The sequence below is a fragment of the Scylla paramamosain genome, chromosome 5 (genome assembly GCF_035594125.1).
Source record: "Scylla paramamosain isolate STU-SP2022 chromosome 5, ASM3559412v1, whole genome shotgun sequence".
Taxonomy (NCBI): domain Eukaryota; kingdom Metazoa; phylum Arthropoda; class Malacostraca; order Decapoda; family Portunidae; genus Scylla; species Scylla paramamosain.
Genome location: NC_087155.1, coordinates 29,080,056 through 29,100,533, shown reverse-complemented (window position 1 = coordinate 29,100,533; position 20,478 = coordinate 29,080,056). Strand labels below are relative to the sequence as shown.

General features: G+C 41.2%; 1 protein-coding gene across 1 annotated transcript in view; it reads left to right on the top strand.

Moving 5' to 3' along the window:
- The window catches only part of LOC135100807 (proton-coupled folate transporter-like), a 123,459-nt gene that overhangs the window by 19,539 nt on the left and 83,442 nt on the right, over window positions 1-20,478 (top strand). The window contains exon 10 of the transcript XR_010268924.1: window positions 17,385-17,491. The gene's annotated coding sequence lies outside the window, so the exon portion shown is untranslated. The remainder of the gene's footprint in view (window positions 1-17,384; window positions 17,492-20,478) is intronic.

The window sequence follows — 20,478 nt, the reverse complement described above, 5'->3', positions numbered from 1 at the left end:
GTGTGTGTGTGTGTGTGTGTTCCACAGTATTAAATTTGACCGCTTTATGTGGACCTCATAGCACAACACCACTCAGCGCGCCTCACAGTACAGCACATTGCACAATACCCATGTGCCAAAGAACTCATTATTGCACAGCAGCATCACGCGTGTCCTTAGAAGCCCAACCCAATGTAGCACCACTCTGTGTGCGCCACAACACAGTCCCACCCCAGCCTGCGTGCCTCAGCAGTACCACACCAAATAGCCACATCATGCAGCCAATCTTTACATGCTCTGCTCAACACTCCATGAACTCCATCCTGGCCACACAACACCTACAACCATTCAGTACCACACCATCCCAGCCGCGGCAGCCTCACCCGCCTCGCACCACGTACACCTCCCTCACCTCACCTCCGCCTTGCACGCCCTGCTCCCCCGCTGTGCCGTCGTGACTTTTTATTATGACGTGGTCACGCTGCGTCACCTCTCTCTTAGCAGCGGCCTCTTTACTTATTCTGCATAGTTTTTCGTCCGGAGCTCAGTTTATGATTATTCAAGAAAGAAAATGAAAGACAACAAAAATACCACATGTATCCCGCCGTCTGGACGCAAATCAGTAAATATATACATATGCAATTCTTTACGATAGATGGTAATTTTATTATATTGTTTGTATTGTGCCGTACAGAGGGATGAGTACATTTACAGTATGACGCATTAAATGTATATCAAAGTTCATGCACATACTTGATCGTGGCAATCAGTCCACATTCGCTATCATGGAGGTCAATACCCTACAGTACACCACAAGTTGAGTGTCTCGCCACCTGTCAGGTCCTCATCTCCCTGACCATGATCAAGGCACATAAACTTTGTCCTCTTTCCTTGCTCCCTGGCTCGTGGGCGACCCAGAAACAAAGTAACCATCAGTATGCATTACATGTGTGTGTGTGTGTGTGTGTGTGTGTGTGTGTGTGTGTGTGTGCGCGTACTGTACTTGCGCACGTGCCACTGTTCCAAAATTCATTCTCTTCTGTCCACTTAGAGCACCGTGTCGTGGCGTGCTTGCCTTACCAAGCACTCGTCATGGGCAGCTGGAAGATACCCGCGTGGAAGGACAGAAGAATGCTAAACGTAACAATTTATTCGATAGACGTGAAAGTTGGTTGAGTGAGTTGTGGATGGACTCAGAGGGAAGGACGTTGTCGGTCTTTATAATGTGAAATGGGACTTTAGATCATCAGACAGTAAACAGTTTACAAAAAATAAATAAATAAAATAGATAAATAAATAAATAAATAAATAAATAAATTACAGACAGGCCTTCCCTTTTTAATGAAACAACACAGCGCGTTACATTACAGTAAAGATAAATGTTGATTCGATTCTAACACCTACGTCCGCTCAGCTGGAGATTCTCAATGAAACATTATATACCAATCATGAAGTCAAACAATAAAACATATGATATTGACAGTTTGACAGTGACGCCGCAGAAACGGGGTTACAATATCTCTGAACACGCAGCAGGCTCAAGTTCAATTTTTATAGCAGATTTATATGTTTAGATGATGAAATATAAAAACACACAGGAAAAAAAAAGATGAAATACAACCGTGTACAGAACTCTCATCAAATCAACAGCAGCAACAACTGAAGCAGCTGCAGTCTGCATGTCAACAGTTTGAGAAATGGCGGCGCGAGTGGCTTATTGTAGTGCGTTATTATGTGTTTGCTTAATTTTTACATCATGGCTGCTCCTTGGAGACTACGGTGAGCCCGGGTGATACTCTGAGGTGTTGTGGTGATGTGTGGTGAGTGTGGTGCGTTGGAGATATGTGGTGGCTGTAGAAATAAGAGTGACAAGATGTGGGTTCTGTATGCCTCTATTCAGCATCTGGCTTGTTTTGCTGCCATTGATATCATGGTGGTTACAAGCTGCAGGGGATGTGGCGACACGTCCAAGGGGTATGTATGGTGTCGCCGAAATGTCAATACCCTTTAGCTGCAAGACTTTTTTCTTTTCTCTCTCTCTCTCTTTCTCTGCTATAATGGTCAACAATTTTTTTAGACATTAAGTATTGTAGTCTTCTAAAATAGTTATGTATGTAGCTTAAAAGATACTGAACCTCCATTCTTTCCTTTTCAGAGCCTTTTTATATATTATTACTTTTTGTACAGTGGTTTGTGTTAACAAAGCATGAGCGTAGCAGTAAAAAGGTTAATTATATCAGAAATCGGATCCTAAGGAAGGTTGTGTTGCATGAGGCCAGGAGGTCTTCATGTGGCGGCCTAAGTGCACTAATACATATGTTCATCTATCATCCCTGTCCATTAATATTGCATATTCTCCTGTTAAAACTTTGTACTGATCGTGTGCTAATAGTAACAGCGTGATACCTGATAACTATTCCAGTCTTATACCACCTCAGAGAGAACTGGTTTCTTCCCTTCAAATCAAACTCTGTTAAACCTTAGTCTGCGGTAAAAGTTAAGAATCGCTTCTGATCATACTGTCCTACTGTTACCAGTATTTAGTATTATGGTGAAACTTATTCATGAATATTTTAAGGTGTTCATGCAGTCTTTTTTTTTTTTTTTTTTCTTTCAATAAAAGTTCCCTGGTAAGTATTATTTTGAAGTTCTCATCCTAGTGAAGGGTCAAGGAGAGTTTTACTTAGTTGCACACAGAGTAACATATGGCAGCTATGCAGTGGTGGGTGGACAGCAGGGAGCTGAAGACTCTGCTTAGGGGGCTTTTTATATTGGTAGTGTTTTGGAAAATTGCATCCTACTTTATTTTGAAAAGTTATTGATGTATTTTGGTTTTATTGCTGTTTCAATCAATATATCATTTGTAACTGTTGCCCTTCACAGGGTCTACATCTCACTGTTTGCAGCATTTCTAACCCCATTTTATCCTGTTGGAAATTAATGGTAAGTTTACCTTATTGGGGGTCCAGGGGGGATGAAGCCCCCCCCAATTAGGTTGTAATGTTAGGTTAGTTTACCTTATTGGGTGGTCAAGGATGGGCAAAGCTACACCATTTAGGAGGTTGCAAAATGTAAAGTTAGGTTAATTTACCTCATTGGGGTCCAGTAGATTAAGGGAGGGGGGAATATTGGTTGAAACTTCAGATTTACCTGTATTTTGTTTAAGTATGTGATGACCATTTGTTGGTAACATCACCTTTATTTTTACTCAAATGATAAGATTGTTTTGAAGTCCTTCATTTATCCATGGGCAAGAATTTAGTGGAGGAAAATGGATGGTGCTTAGGACTACTGCACCATGTACCTACTGCTTGTAGTATTAGCACCAAGACTGTGTTGAGGTAAACCTTAAGGAACAGCATTGTGTGATTAGAGTCTTGGAAGACAACAAGTTCCGAGGAGAAACAGAGACATGAAGATGTTTGTTGTTCATAGTGTTAAGTGCCTTACCATACAGCTCTGGCCAGTAGCATATAAGTAGGGGAAATGTGTATGGTGTTATGAGGCATGACAGCTCACAGACAAGTGAGTGTGACCAAATGCAAGATAGTGTTGATCATTAGCAATTACTGATTATTGTCTATAATCCTTAGTGATACAAAAAATAGTAGATGTGATTCTGTTGTTTCTTTTGTTATAGTGTATGTTTATGAGGAATGGCGATACAACAATGTTAGTAGGTTCCCACATTAATTTAATTGTGTATAGTTTACCACATGAGGGGTAACTTCAGCAGTCATGTGGGTGGATATTTCTTAACAGTGTTTCTATTATTTATTATCTTAGTTAAAAGGGGATCAGAATTTGTTTTCTCCATCATCTGGCCTGTTTTCATTATTTCAAAATTTCACTTACCTTGCTGTTGTTTATTGTTACTTCCATGGGTACTGTTTTCCCATTACAGTGGAAGTGAAAAGTGAAATAAAGAAAGTGAAGTGTTTATGTACCTAAATATATATAGTGCTGTCCAAAAAAACAAAACATTTGCCCCATGAACCAGTAATATAAGTTAAAATTAAAGATCTCATTTATGTTGTTATAGATATTTTATACTCAGAAACTGAAGGGTGTTCAAAGAACTTATCCAAAACTATCCATGCATACCAGATAGTAAAATATTAGGAAAATAGCATTGTTGGGCTTAAAAATAAATGAACTGATGAACTGCCTCTTGAAACAGAACCTGGTCACAAGTAAGTCACCACATGGTGTGCTTATGAAAACATATCATAACTCCTCTTCATTTAGGTCACCTATATCTTCCATTACTTTGTGACAAGTTGTATAATGATATATATATATATATATATATATATATATATATATATATATATATATATATATATATATATATATATATATATATATATATATATATATATATATATATATATATATATATATATATATATATATATATATATATATATATATATATATATATATATATATATATATATGTGTGTGTGTGTGTGTGTGTGTGTGTGTGTGTGTGTGTGTGTGTGTGTGTGTGTGTGTGTGTGTGTGTGTGTGTGTGTGTGTGTGTGTGTGTGATTCACCTACAGTTGTCTGTTGGTCACCCAGCCAGCCATTACCCTATGGTGAACAGGGGCTACACATTAAGAGGCTTACCCATTTGCATCGCTGCTCCTGGGATTCGAACCCAGGCACTCTTAGGTGTTAGCCATGTGTGCTAACCACTACACTATGTGGTGTGTGTGTGTGTGTGTGTGTGTGTGTGTGTGTGTGTGTGTGTGTGTGTGTGTGTGTGTGTGTGCTTGAAGTAAATCAACTGTGTTGTGCTGTGATTTCTTTGTGAACTAGCAAGTCTTAACTAGCCTATATGTTAATGTACAGCAAATTTTTATTTTATACACATTGGTATTATATCATTATAAAATTTGTCACAAAGTGATGGCAAGACACAGCTGACCTGAACAAAGGAAGGGAATTATAGTAACTGCACATATTTAGTCATAAATGCATCCATGATTGGCAGTTTCTCTCTCTCTCTCTCTCTCTCTCTCTCTCTCTCTCTCTCTCTCTCTCTCTCTCTCTCTCTCTCTCTCTCTCTCTCTCTCTCTCTCTCTCTCTCTCTCTCTCTCTCTCTCTCTCTCTCTCTCTCTCTCTCTCTCTCTCTCTCTCTCTCTCTCTCTCTCTCTCTCTCTCTCTCTCTCTCTCTCTCTCTCTCTCTCTCTCTCTCTCTCTCTCTCTCTCTCTCTCTCTCTCTCTCTCTCTCAAAAGGCATAATTAACATTACTGTCTTACAACACCTGTTCTTTTTATAATCTCCTGCTGTTTCATTATCATTTAGTAAGCTTCCTACATTTGCAGTTACAGTTATCAGCAGGAAATGACTGCCTCAGTTCAGCAAATAAGATTGGTTACATTTAGTAAAATGCTTTAGCTTAGGTAATAGGAGGAGAGGTAGTAAAATTAGCACCAAAAACCTTATAAGTTTCACCAGAAATAAAAGTGTGTGCAGTGGAATAAAAATTAAGTGTAGGGTGAAGGTGCTGCATACAAGAGATAGATGAAGGAGACAGACAGAAAGTTGAATTTGTCATCCACTCATGTTTATTCAGTCAAGGAATTTCCTAATGACTGGCAAGGTGAGTTTGGTGATGAGGAAGAAGACATGGCCATGTTGGTGGTGAGGATGTGGTGGTGTGGCTGTATGCTGTCTTAATGTGGCATATCTTGCAGGGATGGTGGTGTGGTTGTGGGGAGTGGCATATCTTTAAAGGATAGTTATATGTGGCTGGGATGATGGTGGAGGACAGGGTGTGGTTATGGTGCGTTAGGTATCAAGTTGGCGTCAGTGGTGAGAGGGAACGCTGAGTAGAGGATTCTGTGTTTGTTAGGGCAAGGGTGATTGGTGTCATGTGGGTTATGGGAGGTGAGTGAGGAAGAGAGGGGTCAGATGCCATGGACACTGTGCCAGGGATATACCAGCACAAGAGCTCCAGTCAGGGGAGAATTTCAGGGTTTTAGGGAGGAAGGAGAATTAGGACTACAGATTGACAGATTGAGATTGTTGAAATACTCTCTCTCTCTCTCTCTCTCTCTCTCTCTCTCTCTCTCTCTCTCTCTCTCTCTCTCTCTCTCTCTCTCTCTCTCTCTCTCTCTCTCTCTCTCTCTCTCTCTCTCTCTCTCTCTCTCTCTCTCTCTCTCTCTCTCTCTCTCTCTCTCTCTCTCTCTCTCTCTCTCTCTCTCTCTCTCTCTCTCTCTCTCTCTCTCTCTCTCTCTCTCTCTCTCTCACACACACACCAAAATACATTATTTGTAGTTACTTGTTGTAAGCACCCTTATTTTATGGATATTATTCTGTGTACACCTTTTGAGCCAGTCAGTCTTTGTAATGATAAAAATGACTTTGTGATATGAGGTGAAAAGGATGCATTGGGCCAGAATGGTTCAGATCTACAGCACTATTATAGTCACAGTCAGGAAGTTAATCATCACAGTAGGACCAAAATCACATTACTACCAACATGTTACATTATTTTGTGTCTTTTGAGAATGTTGAAGTTTGACATGTTGCCTGAGTTTTTTTTTTTCTGATTTTACTATGTTGATGGCTTATTATTACTTATTGTTATTACATTCATAGTTTTATATAAGTTTTGAATTATTTTGTGTCATTTAAGAATATTGAGGTTTGATTTATTGTTTTATTTATTTATTTATTTATTTTTACTTTGACTGTATTGTGTTGAAGTCTTATTATTATTTATTGTTATCTTATTCAGTGTTTTATATAATTTTTTGGGTGTTTTTTTTTTTATTATTTTTTTTTTTACTAGTAAGAACCAAAGTGTAATTACTAGATATACTGTGTAATGCATCCTAGGGTCTTTTGAGCAGCAAAGGGTGAAGGGAGTAGAGCACAGGCATGAGGTGATGAAGGGTAGCAGGTATTATTGGCTGTGTAAGGATCAGATCGTGTGAGAGGCTGCAGGGGCTGAAACCTGTTACTGCGACCATGGGACCTCACAGACGCTCTTTTGCATAACACACACACACACACACACACACACACACACACACACACACACACACACACACACACACACACACACACACACACAAGATTTTTATGACTGATAAATAGTGGCAAGTAGCAGTAGTAGTAGTAATAGTAGTAGTAATAGTAGTAGCAATAAGTTTATTGACCATAGAATCACAAGGTCAGCCAAATTTTCCTCATCAAGTATCAAACAGTCCAAAACAGCAGCTCTGTCTTTACATAACTATAAAAAATCATATTATCACCCCGCCATTTGCTTTCCTGCCTTCCCTCACATACGTAGCAATCCGGGTCACAACGCTACACCCGCTCTGCCGCCACGCACCTCGCATCTCGGCCACACACTGGACCTCCTCGGGAATAAAGTTATAACGAACACTGTTGCCAAGATTTACTTTCGTGATAATGCAGCGTGGCCATCCTAGTCCCTACCTCCTCTTCTTCCTTCTCCTCCTCCTCGTCGTTGTCATTATGCTGATGGCCCCACGCGATAAGTGGCCACCTGCCTCGGAAGGTATAATTTTCCTTACCTTCCCAAAACTCCTCAGCAGCTTGTCGTGGCCGGACCAGCACCTCCTTCCCTGGCAATTCGCGTTTCAACCCTCACACAAATTATTGACTGATGATCGTGAGTAAATTCCTGTCAGTTAGTCAGTCAGTCAGTCAGTCCTCGAGAATCCCGTTTTCTCTCTGTCGTACGCGTAGAAAATGGCAAGAGTCGCTTAACCTTACCTTACACCACCAGCTGCTGTTCATAATTATGCAAATGGCTTTATTAATGGAGAGGCCGAGACGGTGCGCCGTGTCCCCTCCCTTGGAAATTGACAGTGTGGAGGAATAATGATCAGGAACTGCATCTCGACACCTTTCTCCTTCCCCCTTATTTGCGTGCAGTTTCCACATTCCCTCCCTCCCTCCCTCCTTCTCTCTCTCTCCGCCTACTCCTCCCTCTCCTTCCTGACCTCCCACTCTTCCCTTCCTTCCTTCCTGTCATACCTTTTCACCTCTCTCTCTCTCTCTCTCTCTCTCTCTCTCTCTCTCTCTCTCTCTCTCTCTCTCTCTCTCTCTCTCTCTCTCTCTCTCTCTCTCTCTCTCTCTCTCTCTCTCTCTCTCTCTCTCACACACACACACACACACACACACACACACACACACACACACACACACACACACACACACACACACACACCAGTAAAGAAGTCAACCTAACGAGTCTCCTTGTGAGCCAGCGGGCCTCTGAGGAACTGCTGTTGTCACTTAGAAGGGTGGAGTTACTTTAGCAAGGGCCGGGGTGTTGCCAGTCACAGGATCAGTGTCCGTGCGTGTTATATCCTAAGAAGTTGATGAAGGCTGTATCTCTTGGTCTTCCTCTGACTTAGGCTCCTATTAAGAAATGCTTTCCTCTCTCTCGACTATTTCTAAAAAACACATTGATGATTAGCCGGGTTTGTTTCTCCTGTTGATAATGTAGAAATCTTGTTAGTCTGTCACTTAAACCGTAAAATCGCCCTAGGAATCCAGTAACTTCAACTAGAGCCCTTTTGAATGTATTATAAGTGCGGCGCAGAAGTGTTTCAAAATATGGTTCCTTGTAAGAAACCTTGGTGGCTTATGAATGCTTTGACAGGAGAGGAAGGGATAGTTTAAAGTGAGGGACCAGATAAAGATCAGCCATGTCTGTTAGTTTTAGGATGAGCAAGATAAAGTTATATTAGGTGAGACCGTGTAACCTAATTTAACCTTTGCTACCTGTCTCTTCTTTCCCCCTCCCCCCGTCCCCCGCAAAAAAAATATATATACAGTTATGGTTCCTGATCTTTACGTGATGTGTGAGGAAGCTGTAATGATGACGCGAACGTTTCATTTTGGGCGGCGAGGTGAAGTACTCATAGCAAGACAGGATTCATGAGCCAGGCGTGACGAGTTAAGGAAGGAGGTATGAGTAGAGGTAGAAAGGGGAGGGCACCAGCTACTGTGTGTGTGTGTGTGTGTGTGTGTGTGTGTGTGTGTGTGTGTGTGTGTTGAAAGTAAGTAGCATTAGGTACGGATGCTGACTCTAAGGGTACGTACAGTAGATAGCAAGACCCTTCACGTGGAATACTGCCGTGTGTGTGTGTGTGTGTGTGTGTGTGTGTGTGTGTGTGTGTGTGTGTGTGTGTGTGTGTGTGTGTGTGTGTGTGTGTGTGGTGACCGCTACTCTGGAATGGGGTGAGGCAGGAGAAAAGGAAAGGGTGTGTGTTGCTCTTGTAAGAGAGAGAGAGAGAGGAGAGAGAGAGAGAGAGAGAGAGAGAGAGAGAGAGAGAGAGAGAGAGAGAGAGAGAGAGAGAGAAACACTGTCTAAAGCACTATCTAAATCCCCACATACACGAAGGCAGTTCATGTTCATATTTTACACGAGTTCATTCAAGCAATACGTTCGGTTCTTATCATGCGTGTATTTTATTTCCTTCCTTGTCGTCATGATTTAATCTGCCAGCGAATACCTGTTACTCTATTGACTTGGTGACTGTTTTCTTTATATGCCTACTGAACACTTTACTCTCACATCCTGTCATATATATTATTATTTATGATAATTTAAGTTTGCGTGAAGGTTAGACATCATAACTTTGAAAACAGTGACCAGAGAACAATAACTGAATAGGGACCCACAGACGAAACACAGATAACAAGACTGATTACTGATAACAGACGGGTAACTTAGTCCTTGCACCTCTGAAAAAATATCTCACGGCGCATCGCTTCCCACACTCTCTTGACCACCGACGCCTTGCCCACACGCCAGGCTGCATTGAAGACCCTGGCCACCCTCTCCTGACCTCATTCACCCCTTATGCCAGTTTCCACGTCGTTAACTCCAGTGCGGGGCCGCTCCCTGACGCCCGGGGAAGTTGAGGGGCCAAGGGGGGTGGGGGAGGCGTGTTGAAATGCAATAACCATATACTCGGCGTTAACTGTTTATCCTAAAAGGCTGCACGTCCGTCACAACATTCTTCACGATCATTATCAGTCCTGAGTTAGTGTGCGTTGCTCCGCCCTCCTCCTCCTCCTCCTCCTCCTCCTCCTCCTCCCTCCTCCTCCTCCTCCTCCTCCTCCTCCTCTCCTCCTCCTCCTCCTCTTCTTCTTCTCAGGCCTTTCCCTCCGTGTTGATCCTCCTTCCTCCGTCTCTTCCCGTCATTCAACCTACCAGTCTCTTTCTTTTTCTTCTTTCCATTTAGTCCACGTAGCGAGGTCTCTCTCTCTCTCTCTCTCTCTCTCTCTCTCTCTCTCTCTCTCTCTCTCTCTCTCTCTCTCTCCTCTCTCTCCTCTCTCTCTCTCTCTCTCTCTCTCTCTCTCTCCTCTCTCTCTCTCTCTCTCTCTCTCTCTCTCTCTCTCTGAAACATGACGTCCAACTGCGTTTCACTGGAACATTTCAAGTTAAAAATAATTTTCACCATAAATCTTAAAAAAAAAAAAGCGTTTAAGCGTGATAAGGGAATACTTGAGAAGACGACCACAACATTTTGAGGAAAAAAAAAAAAAAAGACGGAAAAGTTACCTAATGTATACATAACAAAGACTCACCATTAAAGCAAAAGGAATCGAATAAAATACAAACTTTTGGATGGGACTTGACCAAAAATTCACCATAAAACAAAGTGAAGTGAATAAAACACTGACTTTGTGATAGGACACGGCCATTAGCTCGCACACTTAACGCACGGCGGCATCACGGTACTGCCTGTAGGGTGTGATGTGCAGTGTGGCGGTGTACAGAAAACGGCCTCTCGCCAAGCTGTGATAGACTGCCCGCTACGCCAGGAACACGACGGCCCTGCTGCATGACCCGCGGTAATTGCTGCTACACCTGTGGGGTCAGCGTGCCTTCCTAGGTCGACCCGGAGGTGCCTGACCCTCGACATTCCTAGCAGAAGGGACGGCGCACAATAGTGAGGGGAGAGTCGAGGATGAGAATTAAATGAGGAGATGGAACAGTAAAAAAAAAAAAAAAAGATAAAGAAAGAAAGAAAAGAAAAGGAAGGGAAGATTAGAGGGTGGAAATTAGATAAGATACGAGAAGGGACGATAGAAAAAAATAGGAAGGGGGAGAGTAGAGGATGAAAATTAAATACATTACGCAAAGGGATGGGAAAAATAAAGTTGAAGATGAAAATTAAATAAAATACGAGAAGGGGTTGTAGAAAAATGGGAAGGGTAGAGTAGGAGTAGAGAGCGAAAAAATAAAATAAAATAAGATAAAATACAAAATGGCACTATAAAAATAAATAGAAATGAGTGACTAGAGGTTGATAATGAAATACAATACGAGAAGGAACACTAGAAAAAAATGGAAAGAGTATAGGATTGAAATTAAATGCAATACGAAAAGGGACAGTCCAAGAGAAATGCAGGGAGAAGAGTAAAGCATGACAATAAAATAGGACTTTGGAATATTACACTGGCCCCGAGAATGTACAACCAACAAGGGGAAGAGAGTATAGCAGAGGCTGGAAATTAAATAAAACAACATATTCAGACGTCACTCGATAAGAAATGAAGAATATAGAAATTTAACAAAACAGATGAAAATTCTTTGAAATAACTTACATTTATCAATTTTGCGTGCCATCGCCAAACAAAACAGCAGGTTGTAACTCGTGACTGAAAGAAAGACGGAGATTAGATCATGCAAAGGTACAAGAAACGCGGAAATGAAAAGCAAAAGGCAGTACACGGTCAGGCACAGACGGGGCAGTGTGCATGGTGCGCCTGCTGACGTATGTGAAAGTCTGCCTGAAGGAGAGAGGGAGAGGGAGAGATGATAAGTGTGCGGTGGTTGTCGCTGCATCAGGCAGGTGTCGGGCCTTGCTCTTGCCTCATTAGTTTCACCGTCCCTGTAAACTCGTTCCTCCCCCACCTGGACGTGAGAGGTCGTGAGAGGCATGCATTTTTCCTACTTAATCAATATGTTGCCGGCACAAGAGCGATTGACGTGGACAGAACATCATGATGGATTCGATGTGTCTGGGGAAAGGAGGCGGGTTCGTGTGTTGTGTTGTGTGTGGGATGGGGGAGGTGAAGGGGAAGGGAGAGGTGCAAAAAAATGAAGGAAAGAAAAGCGCCGTGTTCGTGGTTCTGTAGACTCGAGATATTATGGAGATGAAGGTTTCGCAGCGGGGTGGAAGATGAATAAGCTGCGTTGCCATTTAACTTTACTGTGACAAGATGAAATATTTTATGCAAGTTTCGATGTAAGACCTTCACTTTGCTATTTACTCCTCCACTACAGCTAGGCGTGGGTCGCTGCTTGTACTGGCCAAACTAATATAACTTTGTCTTACCTTCCTGTACTTTACCTTAACTCATCTTACCTATCTTATACCATACCATGCAATACCATATCTTGCCCTACCATACCATAACTTACCTTATCTTACCTACCTTACCTCACCTCACCACTACTAACCTTACTCGACCTAACCCAACTTGACCTATCTCGTGATGTGATGATCAGCCGTGTGTTCGTGCGAGAGGGGAATTTACACCTCATCATTAGGATCTATTGTTCAACACGAATTTCTGGTTAGATGCTTCGTTCTGTCCTTTCCTGGAGTGTACAGCGACGCGGGTGACTCCATGGCGAGAGGTAGTGCTGTACTTAAGAGAAATTTCAACAGGAGAGGTGGTAATTATCCGTTTGGTTGAGGTGGAATGCAGAATTGACGATTGATTAAGATTTTGAAGATGTACCTGTGGGGTCATATGGCGCCGTTTGTCTTAGTGTTTTATTTTCTTTCTTTTCCCCTCTCAAGACCAAAATACTACGATGATATTTGTGCCGCCGCATCGTCAGCACCAAGTGGCGTTGCTCAGGCACCAGTACACTTAATTCATCGGTGGCTCAGAGGGAGTGACAAACGTTTAAAGTTGAATCATCTTGATGGACGGCCAGGCATACGTCAAAAACTACATTATAATTATGCATTAACCAAAATTTACCATCAGGCCTTTTTTTCTTTCTTCGAGTTTATGCAAAAGTAGGAAAAAGAAGAGAGGATGAATTGTATATCTTCACATTTTTTGTTGTTATTTTTCTTCCCGCGCATGATTCAGCCTAGCGCGCTCCTGGCCAGGTCGGTCAGTCAGCCGTCAGGTGCCCGGTGGAGCCTTAAGTCACCGTCTCAGGAATCAGCTGCTTTGTCTGCTTTGCCACTCCCTTGTGAGGCGGCCGGGGGTGGTGGGGGGGTCATCCAGCCCTAAACGCCTCCATGTGGCTGGCATTCCTCCGTGACGCGTGACCCACAGGTGTAAGCGGCGGCCTCTGTTCACTTATTGCAGAGAGAGAGGAATGCGAAAGGAAGTAATAACCACAAATAGAGAAGAGGTAGGGAGACGTGCGCCAAGTAAGATGTTCACAGTGTAATAACACAGTCTCGCCTTCCCCGGGATCAGCGACCCTTGACCGCCTTCACGAGCGTGCCGCATTGCCCATTCCGAGCAGCTGGATGCGTCACTGGCATCCCGGCAGCTTCTTCACTGCGCTCTTACACTTGGCCTTGTTTGTTTTGTTCCTAATGAAGATCTTCTGGATTTCCTTGTCTCGTATTTCTTACATAATTTTTCTTTATATAAGTACACATCTTACTTATATTTTTTTCTTTTTTCTTTCCTTCTATTTTGATCACTTTTCATTGAGTGCTAAAGCGAATGCCCTAGAAAACTTAGTCTGTTGTACGAGTATTTCTTCCGTAAAACTCTCATATGCACATCATGTACTTTACAATTTTATATGTGGTTCGCTCTTTACTGAAATTATTGCATTAGATTAAGTGGCTTGGTAGGTCTTGGTAATATATCTTTGAACCTGCGCTCAGTTATACTTTTTTTCGGTAAAACTTACATATAGGCACGATGCATAGTTTAATTTACATTTTACTCGCTATTAAGATGTTAAATTTTGGCCACTCGGGAGTTCTTCGCAATGTTAGAAAATATTCTGTTCGAACTTTTCTCTATTGTATTATTTCTCAGGTCAAACTTAAACACACACATTATACACCATTTTATATTCAGCCCACTCATCGCCGAAAAGAACATTAACAAAACACTCGTTGTTGAACAGGTGTTGGCAACCATTGAGGGATGTACTGTCCAACTCTGCCTGTTTTTATTTATTTATTTATTTATTTTTATTTTTTTCCCTTTCTGTGACCTGAACTGCAGTAGGAGGGGAGCATGGGAGTACCTCTGGAAACTTACCTGGCCTATGGTTTGGACTCCCTTCAGTCGTCAACTTTCTGTAGGGAGAGCCAAGAGATACGGATTTCTATCTCATATTTTACCCTTGGTGGTTGTGTTCTTGCATAGTAATAATAATGATAATAAATAACAGTAACAGTAATAATAATGTTTTGTGCTAAACGTATCACCTGTGGAAGCTGTACATACTGTTGTTCACTCACTGCTGAAGACGATGCAATACCAAACCAAAACTGCAGGATGACGATTAGGGAGTTGGAGTCATATGGGTTATAGGATGTTTGTTTGCAAGGAGCTGGAGTGGAGAAAGGGAAATCTAGCCGTAGTGTTTATTTCTCGTAGCTTCACATAACTAAGAATATATTTGTCTTTTTTTTTTTTTTTTGTCCTTCCACAAGATTTGCCCTAGTGTTTCCTTCGCGTCATTCTACACATAAGTATACTCAACATTTATGTGTAATTTTTATCCTCCCACACAATTTGCTCTAGTGTTTCCTTCGCATCGCTTTACACGTAGCTCAAGTGCACTAAACATTTATATTTTTCTTGCTGATTTTTCCGTATGCTTGCTGTCCATCACGCAGATCCACGGCAGGGACTCGAGTATATTGTTAGTAGTTGTTGGGTGTTTCCCGTCACGAGTCTGTCTCCGTGGAAACACTCCCTTTTAATTGCAAGGTGTTTTCTTTCTTATTTTCGTGTGTTCTTTGGAGAATCACCACGGGGAGAAATATCAGCGCTTTGAACGTTCGGTAATTGCATGCTAAGAGTAAAGATTTAACAATGAAACCTTGATGTATTGGTCGATTAGAAAATAAATTGTTGAAGAAAGATTATAATTAACAATGAAGGAGAGAGAGAGAGAGAGAGAGAGAGAGAGAGAGAGAGAGAGAGAGAGAGAGAGAGAGAGAGAGAGAGAGAGAGAGAGAGAGAGATCACAGTTGTAAGGTTAAATCAGAAATGACAGTCCCTTTGAAAAATTTACAAGCCATATTTATCATTCTCCCAGCTTTGTCCCTCCACCAGTCCACCTAGGCAGTATTCCACATAACATCCACATAACGTATCCAAACCTATTCATAAGACAAAACCTTCTCATATAACCCATCCACAATATATCTAAATAACCTGCCCACATAACCTAGCCGTATCCACATAACATATCCACATATCCACACAGTTTTGCCACTTAATCTACCCACCGTAACTTTATCCACATAACGGATCAACATAACGTATCCACATAACGTCCTCGCCTACAATATCCACACAACACATCCACATAACCTCTCCACGTAACTCCTGCCCGTGCGTCTTGGCCCTAATGATGCCCGGGTTAAGCCTGTCACGCCTGTATAGCCTGCACGGGTCGCGTTAGCCTTCAGCCTTCATGTGAGCGATGAGTGTGGATTCTGTGCGTGAGAGAGAGAGAGAGAGAGAGAGAGAGAGAGAGGATGGAGGGTGTGGAGGGATTTCTGTGTGTGTGTGTGTGTGTGTGTGTGTGTGTGTGTGTGTGTGTGTGTGTGTGTGTGTGTGTGTGTGTGTGTAGCTTCGTCAATGAGAGCGTTTTCTGTTTGTTTCTCAGTCTGTCTAACCATCATTTATCAATCTGTCTCCATGTTTGTACTCTCTCTCTCTCTCTCTCTCTCTCTCTCTCTCTCTCTCTCTCTCTCTCTCTCTCTCTCTCTCTCTCTCTCTCTCTCTCGTCAGTGTGGTTAGCACAATTTAATTACTTGAGCAAAAATCACTCGCCGCCATTCCTTCATCTTCGTCCTTCACTGTCTCACTCGCGTCTCTCTCCTTCCGGGCCAGCGCAGCACGAGACTTTCTCACCCGAGGGGAAGATTACAAGGCCGCGGACAAGTTACGGCGAGCATAATGTCGTAATGAGTGGCCGCTTTTGTTGATTACGCGTCCTCCATGGTAATTTGCCTTTTTCACGACCGTCCCTCGCTTCAACCCGGGCATTAGGGAGACGTATGAGGGAGGAGAGAGCGAGGGTGAGCGACTCCATCCGTGCAGCGTCGAAGATTATTATCAGGAAATTCTTTTGGTGTGTTCAAGTGCAGTGCCAGGCTTGGAGGGGCCAGGGTATGTGTAGTGCGTGGGTGGTGGAGGTTGTGCGGTGATTGGTGGCCGCCATGGTGCTGTAGGAGTGTGCTTGGCGGGGGTGGGGTTTGACGGTGACTGAGTGTCATTGAGTAATGAAAGGGAGTTGTTGTCGCTTGATAATTAAATGTTTTATGACACTAGGCATGTCAGATAAATCGCTTAATTAATGTGAATTATCAGGTAACCCAACTGGAAATCATTAGACGTGTGTTTTAGGAAGATGAATGGTTACACTTTTGGCCCTCAAAGACTTACCGATTGGATACTAACTAACATTAAATACGTGTGTGTGTGTGTGTGTGATATGTGTATATATATATATATATATATATATATATATATATATATATATATATATATATATATATATATATATATATATATATATATATATATATATATATATATATATATATATATATATATAATATCACTTCATATCTTCAGACTTTCTACCAAATAAAGGAAACTTTAATGGTCTTACATAATCGGTCAAATCTCTGTGGCTTTGAGATAAGAGACTCACAACATAAGTAGCAAGATAACCAGGGCCAAGAAAACCAACTTTTCTCCTCATATGTAGACTATTTATTGGATTAGTGGATTCAGCCGGTGATGAGTTTTGCAGTATATTATTGTTTGCTTCACCTATTATACAATTTGAAGGTAGAATATACATTTACATAGGTAGAAATATTAATTTACAAATGAACATATCTAAATAGTTAAAAAAAGATTAATATATAACTATACATATCTGCATAGAAGAGTAAATGTAGAACTGTACATATCTACATAGAAAAAAAAATAATATAAAACTTATTGTGCTTATAGAAAATATGTAGTTGATAACTGAATTTATAAAGGTAACTATAACATTTAATACGCACATCAGGTGTTTTACTATTTTCTTCCTTATTTATTTCCTTGTTCATTATTTTTTTTTTAATGACAGGCGTAATGATCCTGATTTTTTCCCTTATGTCATATCTGCATCTTTTTAATTCCCTTCTCCATTTTACAGAACTAGTGTGACGGACAACAGGGGACGATAAGGGGACGATGTGGCTGGAGACGAGGAGGAGACCGACGAAGGAGAGATGAGTGGGGAAGGATGCAGAAAGAATACAGGTGACGAGGGTAGTGATGAAGGGAGGCTTGAAAAGGGGAGGGCGGCAATCGAACCTGTTGTTGCAAAGAGCACGTTTCTAAAAACAAAACAAAACAAAAAAGTGTGTTTGTCATGTTATGCTGACTGTTCCTTTGACATCCATGGGCAGGAAATTATAAAGGAAATTGTTGCTCAAGGGAAGCTTTACACTCACCATTGTACTTGGGTGAAGAAACTTTTCAGGGATGAATTGTTTGTATTTAAGATTAAGTATGTATATTGACATTATAGTTACTTATACTTAAGTAATAAGAGAACTAAGGTAATTTCTCGTGACAGTATGATTCGAAATTGTAAAAAAAAAAAAAAAAAAAAACATAATAGATAGTTAATAAATAGATAAATAAATAAATAAATAATGGATGGTCGTGCGCAGTTCCGGTTCACGTGGGGGTATATGAGCCACCTAACCATCTTCCCCCCCCAACACACACACACACACACACACACACGAGTGCCAGCGGCGTGCATGACCTCCTGGGCGTCATTCATCACATTCCCGATCTGAATCTCGGCCTCCTCCTCACCTTCATTACCGCGGCGCAGCGACTCATTAGGCGGGCGCTCGACACGTCCCTCGCCTGCTCCTCATCAATTGCCGTCAGGAAACTCGTCTCTTGTTGGGTTCCTGTGTTTGCTGTGCTGAATTTTCATGTCATTACGTGAGATTTATTGGTGTTATCATCCTGCCTAAATCATTAAAGTCCCTCCTTCACCGTTTATTTATCTTATTTATTAGTTAATTTATTTATTCATTTAGTTTTTTTTTTTTACCTGCCATCTTTTTGTTTTGGGGTTTACTTGTTTGTTTGCTTATTTATTTATTTATTTATTTATTTATTTTCATTTTATTTATTTTTTTATTTATTTTTCATTTTCTTCACTAGCGTACAAGTCTCTTATTTTCCGTTGCTCATCTTTGTGGAGGTGATTTATGCTGTATTTGTGCGGGGGCTGTTTTATAATGATACTCGTGCACTTTTCACCACTAAGTACCTGTGTGGGCGTAGTTGTCACTGTTACGGTCTCTTTACGATGCGAGAACGGCCAGTGCTTTTTCTTTTTTAATTAGTACAGGGAAATCTTTTAGTCCTCATTAGGTAATTTAGCTTTCGGGCTTTGCTTTGTCAACTTCAGGAGGGAAAATCGTCTCTGCCACCGACGTGTGTGTTTTGTACTCCGTGTTGAACTCAATGGCCCTTTTATTTACATTTAGTTATTTAGTTATTTATTTATTTATTTTTTTTTTCGTTTGTTCATTCGCTGTTATTTTTGTGTTTTGTCTGTTTATTTATTTATTAAGCATTTATTTATTTGTTAATTTATTTATTATTATTATTATTATTATTATTATTATTATTATTATTATTGTTGTTGTTGTTGTTGTTGTTGTTGTTGTTGTTGTTGTTGTTGTTGTTGTTATGATCATTATTATTATTATTTTATTTATTTATTTATTTATTTATTTATTTATTTATCTATCTATCTATCTATTTATTTTATTATTTTTCTTTTTTTTCTTTTTGTGTATAATTTTCGTATATAATTTCGTGTATAATTTCGGGTATAATTCAGCTTCAGGTGATGTGTTCCTTTATTTGTACATCTCATTCTGTCTCAGCTCCTCTCATGCCTCCTTCCTAGTTATTCAAACAAACCTTTGCTGTCCGGGTCGAACTGAAACGCATTTACATATTTCCACCATGGTATATGCATTAGCGATAAGGATGATTTCCTCTCTCTCTACAGAACACTCCGTCGCAGTTTTCACCCTCCTTCCAGCTCACTCAAACATACACATACATACCATTGCTTTCGAGGTCTATCTGAAAGCCATATCCATTATTTATTTATTTATTTTATTTATTTATTTTTTCATAAGCATATAACGTCTTTGAATTTGGTTTTCCTCGCCTCCCTTTTAGTCTTACCTCCTCCCTTGCGTCCCTCATCCTTTTCTATATGCCCCACGATCTTCACTGGCGGTCTGCAAGGTGGGCGGCGCGGTGATCTCATTCAGCCGGTGGTGGAGTGTTGTGCCGCGGCTGTCTGGCTGTATTGGGGACGCGGGAGATGCTGTTTGGGAGGCCGCCGCTCAGGTCCCGTCCACCAGCAGCAGTAACTGATCGTTGCCCTGTAACAGAGAGGAAAAACAGATTGGAGACTTGAGAGGTGGCTGTGTATGTAGGGTGAAGGTATCTCGTCTTTCTTGATGTCCCGTTACTTATTCGTTTAATTTTCATCTACCAAGTATCTTCATTAGCACGATGACTAGCAGTGGCTTTTCTGCTACCTCCTGACGGGAACAAGATTGAAGCTTTTGAATTCATATTACTTAGAGGGACGTACATTAAAGGATGTTTTGATAGAGGTCTTCAAGCGGCATGAGGGGTATAACATGGTAGACGTCAACAAAATACTGAAGATTAGTAATTATGATAAGATAAGAAATGACGGGGTAAAGCTTGAAAAAAAAAGTTAGATTAAAAAAAATAACAAGAATAGAGAGGTAGGTGAATGGAATGTACTCAATCAGCTTAGTGGCGAGATAATAGATAGCTTTAAATGAACATCAGACAGATTTATGAATGGGAATGATAGGTGGAGATAGGTAAGCATGGATTATTAAGGGGTGCCACATGTAGGTTTGATGGGTTCTTGCAGTATTGCTTTTTGTATGGAGCTCCGAAATCACACAGGGCGTGACCGAAGAAGAGCAAGAGGCAGACCGGAGGGCGGCTCGTGTCAGGCCAGGGAACGCTACACGAAGGTGACGGAATTAATTGAAGGGCGGTGTAGATGAAAGAGGTCAGTTTTCTTTCATCTCGCCGCAGTATCACTAAGGGTAGGATGGTAAGAGACAAATGAAAGGTATTAGAAAGTAGGACATCTGTGACATCTGTAGTGTGTGTGTGTGTGTGTGTGTGTGTGTGTGTGTGTGTGTGTG